Below are 15164 nucleotides of genomic sequence, written 5' to 3' on the forward strand. Positions count from 1 at the left end.
ACTGTAAATCCCAAACTGAATGTACTTCTCTTTGTCTTGGTGTAAATGTATGACGCTCACTATTTAGCATAGTGAGCCCTAAAACGCAGAATAAGATCGTCCAATCTTATATCCAGCAATAATACATGTCACTTCAAAAATTTATGCGTGTACCCATGTGCTGGAAGTGGGCGTGGTGTCTGTACCATATTGTACCATGTACGTATATCATTTCCCACCCTAGTTGCAAGCTTTACAAAACCAAGTTGCAAAATGGGATTTTGCGCAAAAAGTCCATTTTCATGTTTTGCAAAATGGATGGGTACACAATTGAAGCGAAATTCAAAGCTACGCACCTAGCTGCATATGATCTCCCTTCTCCGCTGCCAAGATATGACGCAGGCAGTGTCTTTTATAACGCCACACATGTCGCGCAGTAATCACCTTCTTGCCAAACTTCACCGCTTCCTTAATCAACTGTATTCGATGCTCTGTGGACATAGCATATTCGCCCCGCACCAAAAGCTCTTGCTTCCTCTCGGCCATGAACCGAAGCATCTTGGCCTTGTGCGAGTTCCTGCACCCCTCGATGGGGGTTCAGCATTGGGCTGTAGGGCCTAGACGCAGGACGACGAGTTTGCTTAGGTTGACGATGCCACCCGTGTGGTGGGTCTAACTTGACGCACTACTTTTACTTACACGTTGCGCTACGTGTATGAGGAAGCGTAAGTACTTAGTAATTACTTGAGTTAATTATATTTGAATACACAAATATAGTTTAAATCAGATAAGACTCCAAGTGACTTAGATTAGGTAAAATGAGAACTATATTGTTTGTAAATTGATCTTCCTCCTAAATCTGCTAAAAACTGTTTATCATCTATGAAAGGGGTTGACAGCGGCTGGCTGTCAGAGCCCCGCTAATTCGCATGTCTCTAATTGGTAGAAAAATGCTGCTTTCTACCAATAGGACCTTTGGGTAGGTGTGGACCACTCATTGTGGTGGCCCACTTCAATGTATCCATTGGTGTGTCTTACACCAAGGTGAGGAAGTATCCAAAACTTTTAACAGATATCTTATCTGTTAAATTCACAAGTGGCTTGTAGCCACTTGTGCGTGGAACCCCGTTACACCATCCCCCCCTTAAGGTTAGACGCGCGGGGTCTCCGCACGTCAATCTTCTGAATTAACCATTCGTCAATTCTCCGCGTTTGGAGAAGAAACCCGCGCTCATTCAACGATGAGCGCGCTCCAGAAGAAGCCTCCGAAGGCGGTGGAGAGTCATCTCTCCATCGATAACTACTTCGAGCGCCAGAAGACGAAGTATGGCGACGTCGTCGACTTCGACGACGATGATGAAGACATGGAGGACGAGAAGGACTCGTCCTCAAAGCGTAAAGACTCAGTGTCGAGCGAATCGCTCGACCCTCATGCGAAGAACATTCGCCCGCGTGAAGGGGACGAATTGGACGCTTCGGGCTCGAAGCGTTCGCGAACTGAGAGCGATACCCCATTAGCTTCCGCTGGGGCTCTCAGTACTCCGCGCGCTGCAACGGCAGCGCGTGATCCGTGGATGCGGTCCGCGTCCGAGATCTCGGATCGGTATGGGAACTAGGTGCCTCCGAATGAGGTGCCGCTGTACGTGTGCAGCGCCATCAAAGATGACGCTGTGGCTGCCGAGCTGCATTTTGCTGCGGAGACGCATCAAAGGTGCGATTATTACATCGGACTCTTCCATGAGCACCGATGGTTTCAAAGCAAGAAGACATCTTCTCGCAGCAAAGTGCCCGAGTGACAGGCACTTTGTCAAAGTTGGAATGATTTTGTTGAGAACTTCAACAAGAGGCCGAGTGCTTACCGCGATCGGATTAAGCAAGCGCGTGATCGCTTCGAGACGTACTCGAAGCGTGGAAAGCTGGAGCAACTCCACGTTGCTGCTGAGGAGGCAAATGTGCCGTGCGCTGTGCCCGAGGGCTTTCAGTGCACGAAGTGCTTTCCAGGCGCGGTCCGCTTGAGCGACCGCGACCTGAACGGGTAAACGTCATTCGGTGTGCCCGAGAGTCTCAAAGAGCTCCGTGCTAAGTTCTTAGCACGTGAGGGTTCGGGCGCTAGCGATGATCGCAGCGCTCGTGTTACTTCCGCTGCGCCAGCGCGTACTGCTCTTCGTACGCCCTCACCATTTCCGGAACGTCCTCCAGCAAGACGTTCCGCGGCTCCCATGTATCTCGATGGGGAGGAAATCCTCTCCAACGAATACGAAAACGAGCCCCTTGAGGGTTCGTTTTCGGGATACTATGGTCAACAATCCGCTCAACAATCCAGCGGGTTGAGCCGCGGGCGTCACGGATCGGCGGTGGCGGGGGTGGGAACACGCCCCGGGTATGATCAGCCCCGGGCTGATCAGTATGCGCCTCTCCACGACCGGGTGACCGTCGTGGAGCGTCTGCAGGGCGCTGAGTTCGCCGCCCTGAAACAGGAACTGGCGAACCAGAAGGCCCAAGTCGCGGCGGTCTCGCAGACCGCCTCGAATATCCAGGTCGAGTTGGGGACCCAGATGAAGGGGTTGCTCCAGCGCGTCCGCGCGCTGGAGGAGAGGCTGCTCGTCGCTGAGGCCAAGGCTTCCGCTTCTGCATCGGCCGATGCCGAGGCTTCGGGTCAGCCGAGCTAGATGGCTCGTGCGGCAGATATGGCTTCAGCCGTCCGACGTAAAAGGTCGGATGGAGGCGCATGCTAGACGGTATGTCTAGCGTGTATGCGTTGCCGTGCCGTGCCAACACAGTGAACGGCCCGATGAAGCGCGGAGCAAGCTTGCTTGCTCCGAAATCCGAAACTGCATGTTTAGGCAGGTTTTGCGTAGCTAACAAAACCAATGAACTAACCTTGAATTCATTTGTGTTGCCGCTGCCCACATTGTCTGCGTTCAGCTTCTGTTGGTCAACAGAAGCTGCTATTGCGTCTTGGACAAACCGAATTACGGCTTGTCTTTTGGTGATGAAACTGATTGCATCCGAGCTGAAGTCATTCAGCTCGCTCTCCGCTAGAGGCCCCGCCTCTGCGTGGTTCTTTGCGGTGTCTGCGCCCTGCGCAGACCCGTGGTCGTTGGCCTTGTTGTTGGGGGAGTCTGCGCCCTGCACAGACTCATGTGGTTTGTCCATTGTTGCAGCTGACACTGTGCAAGTGTCAGCGGTTTTCTGCGGCTGCTGTATTGCAGTCGTAGATCCTCCCCCACTTAAAGTGGGAGCCATCCCTCCGAGTAAACTCGGTAGACGTGGATGCCGCATAGCATTCACGTAGAACGGTGTATGTATGCCCGGTCGAGGCATGCACTGAGTTGTTGATGTCAAACTCTGCCATCGATAAGCACTCGCTCCAGTATTGGAACGAGTGAGCGTAGCTCTTCAGCATATCGACGAGCACGCGATTCACGCGCTCGGTTTGACCGTCCATCTGCGGATGATCCGCAGTCGACATGGAAAGCTGGCTCCCAAGAAGTGTAAACATTTCTTGCCACAGGTGCGCTGTGAAGCGCGGGTCTCTATCCGACACGATGTCGGACGGCATGCCATGGTGTTTGAACACCATGTCGACGAGCAGACGGGCCGTCTGCTTCGCGGTCACCTCTGCTGGCACCGCAGCAAGATGTACCATCTTGCTGAAGCGATATAAAGACCACAACACCGGTGTTCCTTCCGCTATCCGGGGGAAGACCAAAGATGAAGTCCAAAGACATGGACTTCCAACACTCCGACGGAGTCGGTAGTGATTGCAGTGGAGCCTGCGCGAATGGCGCAGGCTTTACGCGTTGACATACCTCCCAAGCACGGATGTACTTGCGCACCCACTTATACTGGTGGTGCCAGTAGAAGTCGCGCGTGAGAAGGACGTAAGTCTTCTCACGTCCGAGATGTCCCGCAGTCGGGGCATCATGATACTCGTACATGATCCTGAGTCGCAGGTCATGGTCATTTGGCACGACAACGCGATCCGCGTTGTCGACGACTGCATTGTAAAGCAGTAGTCCGTCGTGCACACGAAAGCGGTGTGCACGCGCTCGAAGGTGCTTGGGCAGCTTCTGACGGAACTTGTCAGAAGGCGCTGTGCCATAGGCCAGCAAGAGCTTCGCGTCCGCGTCGTGTGCGTACGCAGCCTTCACATCATCCAACAGAGATGATGTGGGTTTGCTCGATCGCATGGCGTCCATGGCATTGACGTCAACAGCTTCTGCATAGTCCGGCCGACGTGATAACGCGTCGGCCACCACGTTCAATCTTCCGGGGTTGTATTCGACCCGGAAGTTATACTACGCAAAGAATGAGAGCCATCTCGCCATTCTTTGTGAAATGTGTGGCGACTTCACTGCGGTGCGCAGTGAAGCATGGTCGGTGTAGACCACAAATGGTCTACTCCCAAGCAAGTACACTCGGAACTTTGCGAGTGCATACTTCATGGCAAGGAGTTCCTTGTCATGCACCGGATAGTTGCGCTCAGCTGGCTTCAGCTGACGCGATTGGTAGTAGACGACACGATCACGGCCCTCGTGGTCGTGCTGCATTAACGCGCATCCGATCGCGAAATCGGATGCGTCACACACTACGTGAAATGGGCGATCTTGGTCAGCCACTGCCAAGATCGGCGCCTCAGTCAAGCCCCGCTTGACTGCATCGAATGCCTTTTGGCAATCGGGTGTCCCGTTCCACACAGCTTCTTTCTTGAGAAGTTGTGACAGCGGGCGGATCTTGCCCGCGTAATCCTCCACGTACTTGCACAAGTACGTGGACAAGCCAAGGAACTGCCTCAGTTCCTTGACACTGGAAGGCGTTGGCCATTCGTTAACCACTCTGACCTTTTCCGGGTCAGGGCGAACGCCATTCTTCCCTACGAGACACCCGAGGACGGGTATCTCGCTCGCCCCGAAGATACACTTCTTCAGGTTCGCGTAGAGCTTATGTTTCCGCATAAGCTCAAGTAGCTTCCGGAGATGCACCCTGTGCATCTCTACGTCGGTCTTCCCGTCCACAGCCCGGCTGTGGATGAACACATCATCGAAGTAGCTCGGTGCGAAGTCGCGCAACCGAGCGCAACAAGTGCGTCACGCACCTGTTGAAAGTCGCAAGGGCGTTCTTAAGCCCCTGCGGCATTACTAGCCACTCCCAGAGCATGCCGCTTGGCGTGCTCACTACCGTGAGAGGGATATCGCTCTCACGCATTAGGATCTGATAAAATCCGTCTCGCAAGTCGAGAGCACTGTAAACGGTGCTCCCGGCCATCGAATCGATGATAACATCTTTTCGCGGTATCGGCGTCTGCGCCGGTACCGTCGCATCGTTCAGCTTGTTGTAGGCATGAACGATGCGCCATCCGCCCTGTGGCTTTTTGACACAGAACGTCGGAGCAATGTGCGGGGACTTTGATTCCCGCACTTGTCCTGCTTTGCGACGACTTTCAAAGAAGTCGTCGATTGCTTTTACTTGCTCTCGCGGCAGTGGCCACTGCCGCGTGACACAGTACTTCGTGCCCGGCACGAGATCAATCTCGTGCTGAATGCCCTTATCCTGCGGAAGCTCCGCAGGAATCTCTTCCGGGAGTACGTCTTTGTACTCCCTCAACAATTTGTAATAGTGACTCGACTTCAGCGAGTCCCAACCTTGTTCCTCGAAGCGCTCTCGCTTCGTCTTCGCACTGAGAGTGTCTTCACTCTCAGTGGTACTTCCCATGAAGAGCTGCCTCAGCTCTTCGCTCTCGCTCGCCGTTCTTTTACTGTCCGAAAGAACGCAGACTTGCTCGATGCGTCCATTGTGCAAGTCGCGCGTGAAGCGCTTCCAGCTCATGGCTGGAAGCGAAGTCAACTCCGACGCCGTCGTCGGAGGACTAGCGAGTTCCATGTCACGATACTGGAATCCAGTATCGGTGCGCGTCAAGACGCTTAGCGTCTTGACATTCGGCGTCACCGCCGCAGTCTGCCCAGCAGACTGCTCTTGTTGCGTCTCGGTCCCGGACCGAGACTTGCGCAGCGTTTTCCGCTTGCGCCGTCTTCTTGTTGTGCGGAGCCCGGCTCCGCACAGTTGCTCTTCTGGTCCAGGCCCGGCCGTGGACAGTTGTTCGCCGGCGGACCCTGTCCGCGGGCGCGCGGTATCAAGCCCGGCTTGACCGCATTTTCCTTCGTGCAGCCCGGCTGCACGGTAATGTGTCCCTTCGCCGGCAGACCCTGTCTGCGGGCGCACGATATCAAGCCCGGCTTGATCGCATGGCGCTTCGTCGTGCAGCCCGGCTGCACGACAGCATGCAAATTGCGTCAGTGCGGTACGTTTGCAACCGTCCGCACTGTTTGCAGCGTCAACTCCCGGAGTTGACACGCCTTCGTCACCTCGACGCCATTCATTGGCGGAGCCCCTCATGACCGAGGGTGCGTCGGCTCCCGGAGCCGACGCGCCGTTGTCGACCTGACCTCTTCGGGTCAGAGACTGTCCCTTGCACGCTTGAACGTGGGTATTGGTTCCCGGAACCAACACATCTTTTTCTTCCGACGTCGGCAGCCTTGCCGACGTTGGTTTCACTTGTGCGCGCCCTCGCGCACTTCCTGGGCACCCCGGGACAGCAGCATTAAGCGCTGTCTCGACTGGTGAGCCGCGCGCACCTGCTGGTGCGTGCGCTGCGGTAACAGGGCCATCGCTCTCTGTTCCGCTGCCGCGTCCGAAGCGCACGAGCGTGCGCTTCTTCCAGTCTATAACCGGATCATGCCGTGCAAGCCACGGCACGCCCATTACCACGTCGAACTTATCGTCCAGGTCCTGGACGATAAAGTGTTCGACAAACACTCGTTGTTTGTACGAGAAGCGCACGTTCACGACGCGCTTCTCGGTCTTCACGATGGCACCTGTTGCCAGTCGTACCTCCAGAAGACTTCGAGGTTCATTTACTTCCTCAAAGTCAAGTCTCGACAGGCTTCGTAGTCGAACAAAGTTGTTCGACGCGCCAAAGCTCGAAGAGAGTCACTCGCTCTCTTCGAGTAAACCTTCAAGATGACTAGGTTCGGCCTTTCATCTTGCTTCTTGCAGCGAGAGCTAGTCTCACTGGGGGCTGCAGTCCTCAGTGTCGCGTGCCCGATGTCGGCACGCGCGACGGCATTACCAGTAGGGCTCCCCGCGCCTACTGGATGTTCGCGTTTTTTGTTGGTCCGCGGCGATGCCCGGCATCGCCACGACGGCCACCTCCAGGGGGCATGGGAGCCGTGCACTCCCGTGCAAAGTGACCGATCCTTCCGCAACGGAAGCATCGCACGTTACCTCCCTGCTGCTGGTAACCAGCAGTTGTTACATTCGAGAGGTCCATTGGTTCTGGACCTCCCGGCCTCACTACCGGGCGCGGTTGCGACCTCGGCACGTTCGTATGCAGTTTAGCCTGCCGCAGGCTAAACGCTTCTTGCATGGCAAGAGTGATTGCATCTTCGAGAGTACTCGGGTACTCTCGGAAGAGATAGGTCTTCACGGGCCCATCTCTAAGTCCTTTCATGAACGTGACGACCTTAGTCGCCTCGTCAATTGGATTAGTCACGATATTTGAGACCAAGTATCGTGCGCGCTGCGCGTAAGCATGGACGTCATGCTTACCCTGCTGAAGGTCGAGGAATTCCGCCCTCGACCGGAACTCGTTTTGCGGGGGCTCAAACGCTTGTTTGAGCTCCTCTTTGAACACTTCGTACGTGCTGAAGCACGTAGGATCGGAGAGTAGGCGCCCATACGCCCAACTCCTTGCGCGTCTGCCAAGGCAGGACATGGCGAACGCGACCTTCGACAGCAGGTCGACGATGCGTCGAGCCGCTATGGCTGTGTCGAGCTCGACAAACCACCGGAGGAGAGGCTCGCCCTCTTTTCCCACGTAATTGCTTACGCTCAATTTCAATGATTGAGCACGCGGTGTCGTCCCTGACGATGCCGTCACTGAGGAAGCAGCATCACGCTGCTCCTTCATGATGAATCCTAGAGCAACACCATGTTGCTCTGTCGGCGATAGCGTACGCAGCATCGTAGCTATCGCCGCTTCTCCAATGACTGTTGACAGTCGTTGGAGGGCTTCCCACTCTGGGTCAGACAGGTGGGGGCAGTCTGCGCGTGCAACGTGCGTTGCAGGCGTATTGGAGCTCTCCATGGGCATCTCCGTGCTCATGTGGTTCTCGGCTCCGCGTTCGCACACCTCGTACGAACGTCAAGCAGTCGGTCGTTGGACGGACTACAAAGTGCTACCAGTAGTGGGTCTAACTTGACGCACTACTTTTACTTACACGTTGCGCTACGTGTATGAGGAAGCGTAAGTACTTAGTAATTACTTGAGTTAATTATATTTGAATACACAAATATAATTTAAATCAGATAAGACTCCAAGTGACTTAGATTAGGTAAAATGAGAACTGTATTGTTTGTAAATTGATCTTCCTCCTAAATCTGCTAAAACTGTTTATCATCTATGAAAGGGTTGGCAGCGGCTGGCTGTCAGAGCCCCGCTAATATGCATGTCTCTGATTGGTAGAAAGATGCTGCTTTCTACCAATAGGATCTTTGGGTAGGTGTGGACCACTCACTGTGGTGGTCCACTTCAATGTATCCATCGGTGTGTCTTACACCAATGTGAGGAAGTATCCAAAACGTTTAACAGATAACCTATCTGTTAAATTCACAAGTGGCTTGTAGCCACTTGTGCGTGTAACCCCGTTACAAATAGGCTATCTTAAGGCGACCGAGTTCAACAAGGTCCCTCGTAAATAGATAGCGGATCTCAATGTGCTTATTTGCTTTGTGATTTCCAGGGGTTTTCACAATGCTGGTGGCAGCGTTGCTGTCACACCATACTTGCACTGGTACCTTTTGAGGAAATCCCATTTCTCCCAGCAAATACCACAACCACTCCCTTTCCTTGGCTCCCTTACTTAGTGCGATAAGTTCAGCTTCAGTAGTCGAGAGTGACACGCCTCCCTGTCTCCTACTGCACCATGACACACTCGCTCCGGCAATTTGGATCACATACCCAGTTACGGATGTACGTTCTTTTGATTGACACGCGAAGCTCGCATCAGTGTACACTTTGTAAGTCACGTCTCTCGTTTTTCCATCGAGAAACAGACCGTACGCTGACGTCCCTTTCAAGTATTTGAGTACTCGCCTAGCTGGATCCCAATGCGTGCGGTTGTAGCAAGATAGAAATTTACTTAATTCTCTAACCACGTTGGCGATATCCGGGCGTGTGCCACGGACCAAATATTGGAGTGAGCCAACAATACCTCTGTAGTCAAAGGGCTGCGCAGCAATTTGCCCTGCGCTTAGTTTTGTCTCGGGCTTGAGTACGAGGCCAGGCACTTGTGGTGTCATTACTGGCGCGCATTCGCCCAGTTTGTACTTTGTAATCAGCTCTGCAATGTACTTGCGCTGTGATATCATCATCACACGCTGATTTCTACTGCGGTGCACCTCCATCTTGAGGATATAATGAATGTCGCCCAGGTCTTTCATTTTGAGCCAGTTGACAATTCGGCTTTCAGCCTGTTAATGAGTCGCATATCTCGCGACATGATCGTCAGATCATCGACATTTACCACGACTATGATCCATTCTTCTCCCACGTTTTGCACGTAGATGCAATACGCTTTGAAGCAGCGTGCAAAACCCATCGACGTCAAAAAGGTATGTAAAACTCGATACCAGATGCGTGAGGCTTGCTTCAGGCCATAGATGCTCTTTGAAGTTCACAGACCAAATGCTCATGGCCCGCTTCGTAAATCCGTGAGGTTGCCTCATATAGATCCTTTTCTCTCCTCCCATCGTGCCGTTCAGAAACGCCGTATGGACATCCATCTGATGGATATGGCAGTCCAATATCGTTCCAATCGCCAGCACTAGGCGCAGTGACTCGAATCGTGCCACTGGTGCGTATACCTCGTCACAGTCTACCCCAAACTCCTGGTGGTTGCCTTGTGCTACGAGACGTGCTTTGAACCGCTCGACAGTCCCATCAGTGTTATACTTTACAACCAGTACCCAATGACATGGCAACGCCTTACGCCCAGGTGGCAGTCGTACGAGTCTCCACGTCCCATTCTCGATCCAGGAGTCGTACTCGAGTTCCAGAGCCTGTTTCCACTGCTCTCTATAACGGCTACTCAACGCGTCTTTGAGCGATCGTGGTGTAGGCACTCTGTGCTCTGGAATGTCTTGCGCAACGTTGTGCTCTAACAATGCCTGGAAGCACTGGTAGTCCGAGTATCTCTTCGGTTTCTTCGCCTCTTGACGTGGGCGGGGCTCACGCCTTGGTGGCGTATCCACGTGTCCCGCACGTCGGCGTTTCTTAGCTCCCACTGCTGGGTTACTGGCCTGCGCAGGTTCTCCAGCTCCCATTGCACCAGTAGACCCTTCCACAGGTTCTTCAGCTCCCACTGCTCCCGTAGTCTCGGTTGCAAGTGCATCGGCTCCCTCTGCTGCGGGTAACTCTCGCGCGGCAGATTCAATTGTGAGGGCCTCATCAGTCTGCCCGAACGTTCACTGGACCATGGTGGATACATTGGTCGTATCGAACAACACGTCTCGTGAATGGATGTACTTGTTGTTGTACATGTCCCAGAGTCGATAACCCTTCGTTTCCTCCGACATTCCGAGGAACCGGCACTTTGCGGCACGAGCAGACAGCTTCTTGTCCTTTCTTAAGACGACAGGGATATGCGCAAAGCACACAGAGCCCCACACGTGTAGCTTGCTCACGTTGGGAGGTGTCCCATACACCATCTCATACGGTGTCTTATTTCCCAACCGCGCCATAGGTGTGCGATTTTGCACATACGTCATGTACATAGGTGCCTCTAGCCACCACTTGTGTACCATATCAGCGTCTTTCAACACGCAGCGAACTCTGTCCAGTTTGCTCTGATGATCTCGCTCTGCAGCACCATTCTCTTCAGGGTTGTAGGTATTCGATGTCTGGAATACAGTTCCTTTGCTTTTACAAAAGCTTTTAAACGCTGCATTCACAAACTTAGTTCCTCCATCGGACCTGATCCGACGAATCGTGAACTTTCCTCACGCTACAGCTGAAAAAGTAGCTCCTCAGTAGTAATTCTTAGAACATTACGCCGGCAGTTTTTTCTAACGGTAATTTACCAACAAGAACGATCCTGGAACGTTCTACACCAACAGACACTTTTCCTTAGATACAACCGCTAACCACCCTCTGGTGCGAAGGAGGCCTCCTCCACACCTCCGAGCACCACAGATAGCAACAATAACTATATAAGTAATAACGGGTCGTATAACACAAAGTCGATTGATCTTATACGAAAAAAATACCATTAGCTTAGAGCTCATTTAGAGCAGTTAACAACTTGGGCATCTTCTCATTAACAAAGTCATTCTTCTTTAGCCAATCGATGTATCCACAATCGAATGAATAGATCTGTTGGATAGTCTTCCCTTTGTGCTTTCGTCACGTCATTAGGAACGACCCGTCATCATTAGTGAATTTGCTATTAATAAACTCAGCAATCGCAGGGTTCGAATCAATTAGAATCTTTTGATTCAGCAGCCAACGACAGTAGCCTGGATCAGAAGCATATACATCTTCAATAACCTTTCCTTTATGCTTACCAAACGTTAATGAAGTCATGATTATTATCCAGTCTGTCTATATATATAAGCATCAGGAAATATTTGAAAAATAATATTTAATTATGGGCATTCATGATCTTAGAAAAGGCAAATCAATCATTAGCATAACTATGAATAACTTCACAGATAGAGGAGTCTTACACTTACTCGTGTCCCAGATTAGTATCGATATAAGTTAAGCAAATCGCTCGTGGGTCAGGTAAGACGCTCCTATTAGTCAAGACCAACGATGATAGAATTATGTTAAAGAAAGGCGATTATATAATCATTCGATCCTTCAAACGAGAACTTAGTTAGCAGTATATTCTAAAATCTCACCTGTGAGTCTATTAAACGTCATCTCGTTCTCGAATCCAACAAGAACCAACATGTTGCAGCCTTGTGTCGAGGCGTTCGTCCCCATTACCTGGATACTCTGAGGAACATCCTTCTCGGTCAAACGTGACACATCGGCTACAAGACACGGTTAGTCTGCTGCCAGGTTTGGTAGTCAATAAGGCCGTTCGATAACTCATTTGTTTGATCAACATTGATCGAGCCGAGCTTAGAGAACTCATTAATGAAATCTTGGAAATCATAGTCATAGCTGATATCAAACACTTGCTGACTACCAATACGTACATTGAAATTACGAATCGACGAACCAGGCTGGACGGTCCAAGGAGCGCTATCGAAGCAACTTTGGAATTGCTGAATGGTAGAGGCATTGAAGTTGCCTGAAGAGGTCTCCGCGAATGGAAGTAGAGCAACTACGTTAGCGTTTTTCAGGCTTGCCGACAGCTGTAGGTCAAACGCAGTATTTAGCTCAGTAGAAGATACACCAGTGCCAGCTCGCTGGTAAAACCACTGCGCGTAGTAGTCCATATATCTGATAGTCTTGTTAGGCTTACTGATGATAGCATGGGGGTTCTCAAGATCAAGGAACGGAACATAGAGACGGGTAGTCGTGAATGGGAAGTATGTAGAATCAATAGTAGGCTCCAGGGAGTTTGTAATTGCACCCCACGCAACCGAGATTTGGCCTGCGGTCGTAGCATTAAACACACCTGAGTTCGGAGCAGAGCCAGCAGCAGATGCTACCATAATAGGACAGCTCTGACCCGAAACAAGTGCAGTTGATGGTAGCGTCATTGACTTAGTCGCACCAAGTGTGATTACGGACGCACCCTGATTCACTCGGAAACGAAGCTTGATCTGGGGGTTAGCCATGAGGTCCAACTCCTTGAAAATCGGGTGAAGATCGACGAGTTCGATCTTAAGCATATAGTTCCACGTTCCTGCAACAGCACCTGCAGCAGTTGAACCAGGTACAAAAGCACCACGTCCACACTGGTTAGCGATCGTATTAGCAGCACCCGATGCGATAGTGGCCCATCCGTTCGTGTTCTGAGCACCAGCTACTGGGGGGGTTGCTTAGAAGACGCTTGATGAATCCATCATTTACAGGGTACGAAGCAGCACCAGTAGAAGACGTCCCAAGAGCTGGAGTAATATCCGCAGCAGTAGCGCTGTAGCCATCACCATAGAGACTTCTGGCACCAGATGTGAATAACAACGAGCCCGAGCTATCAGGGAAAAGGAAATCTTCTGCACCATGCTTATCTACATAGTCGAGCGAAGTCTCTGCCTGAGCTCGTAGGTTGTTAGCAAATAATTTGTACTCACTCATGCTAATGACAGACTTACCATTGAGCTCGAGAGACATACCATCAATAACATTCCAAACACCACATTTAAGACCAACAGATAGACGGTTGGCTACAGATGCAAGTGTAGTACTTGCGTGGGTGTTCTTCATGCTAACTTCGTACGGGATTACAACGTACGCATCGCGAAGGCATGCGACACCCTCCGCCCCATTGAGCTGAGCAGTAGCATCGATTGTAATAACGCCATTCGCGTATGAACCCTGATTTAGATCGATCACATACGGAACGCGCTTGCGTGAACTGACCTTGACGGCCGGGTCGCTCTTCAGCGAGGACTGATATAGAAATTGATCGGCGAGTTGAGTTTCCGACATACTTGTTGAGAGCACTTATATAGCTCTCGATATAGGATCTACGAAAAATAATTAAATGAACTTAGTCAAACCAGTCTCCTCTGATCACGATTTAATATCTTTAGCGAAGCAGCTGGATATCCATCTTGATCACATCTATGAGTCGAATGAGATCAAATCGGCTCTCCCAAGGAAAGGATCATTTCTGATTCTACTACGCAAGCCAAACCAGCATGTAGGGCATTGGACAGCGGTCCATGATCATGAATACTACGACTCAATGGGAGAAGGTCCACCAACAAGCTATAGTATCAGCAAATATAGCGAAATTCAAGCCCAATCCGCTCATGGATCTTATTGCGGCATATTGTGTATCCTTTGGTTATATGCAAAGCAGCATAATCACATGGATATCTTCAAACGATTTTATAATTTAAATATCGTAGTGCTTTAAAATTCTGAGTTAATATACTACTAACGATGTATCGCGAACTTATCATTTCGAGTGGCGTGCCAGCCCATAAATTGCGAAAGGCTGTCAAGACCAGTGAGCTATCGCTCACAGCAGCTGAATTAGCTGGAAGTGGCGCTAAGCTACATCTACATCCCGAATCGCATGAGAAGGCTGTAAAAGCTAAGAAGGCTGGGTGTGGTATTCGACTTCACATCACGAAGCACTAAATCAAAAAGGGGTATAAAAAAGCGCTTGGTTCTAGCGTTTGGAGTAAGATTTGGTCGGGAATCAAGTCTGGTTTCAAATTCGCCAAAGACTCGGGACTACTAAGTAAGGCTGCTGACGCTGCTATTCCAGCTCTTGCTACCGCAGTTGGTGCTCCTGAAGCTTCTGTGCCTGTTAGAGCAGGTCTAAGTCTCTTACCGGAATCGGTGTAGATAATTATGATAGCGGTGAGGAAGGAGGTCGCGTTAGTTTCGCAGATATCAAGCTACATGCGGGCAATGCCCTCCGATATGCTAAGACAAAGGGGATCATCACTGACGTCATCGATGAGGGCGAGCGTTTCCTACACTCTAAGGCAACCAAGCCTGAACATCACGAGCTCATCAGCAGTGTCCGCAAGGATATCAAGCATCGCTTTGGATTAGGTGTAGCACCTAAGTTAAAAACCAAGTTTTCGAAGGGTTCCCCTGAAGCTAAGTCTCATATGCAACGTCTTAGAAGTCTTCGAAAGACCAAATCAAGTGGTTCAAAACCAATGCTCGCTGGAAGTTTCACGATGTGACCATAGTAAGAAGAAAAACACTTTTTTTAGCTTCGTTTCTTACGCAGTAGAAGCATGGTATTAACGCTATTATCACGAAATTTCACTGGTTGGTTGTTCTGGTTCCATATCGATTGGGTAATGCTCACTCGAGGGCCGTCATGCGTCTGGCACCAAGTTTCATGCGATGGGAAGTACTGAATCTGCTGACCTATACCAGCATTTCCTTTATCAAAACAGGCCATCGTATCTCCCGAAATCACGAAGTCATTCCTGATAAGATCACACCGAACTATGTAGCTCGTAGAAGGGCTGATAGC

Source organism: Phytophthora cinnamomi (assembly GCF_018691715.1).
Source record: "Phytophthora cinnamomi strain GKB4 chromosome Unknown Contig23, whole genome shotgun sequence".
NCBI lineage: Eukaryota > Oomycota > Peronosporomycetes > Peronosporales > Peronosporaceae > Phytophthora > Phytophthora cinnamomi.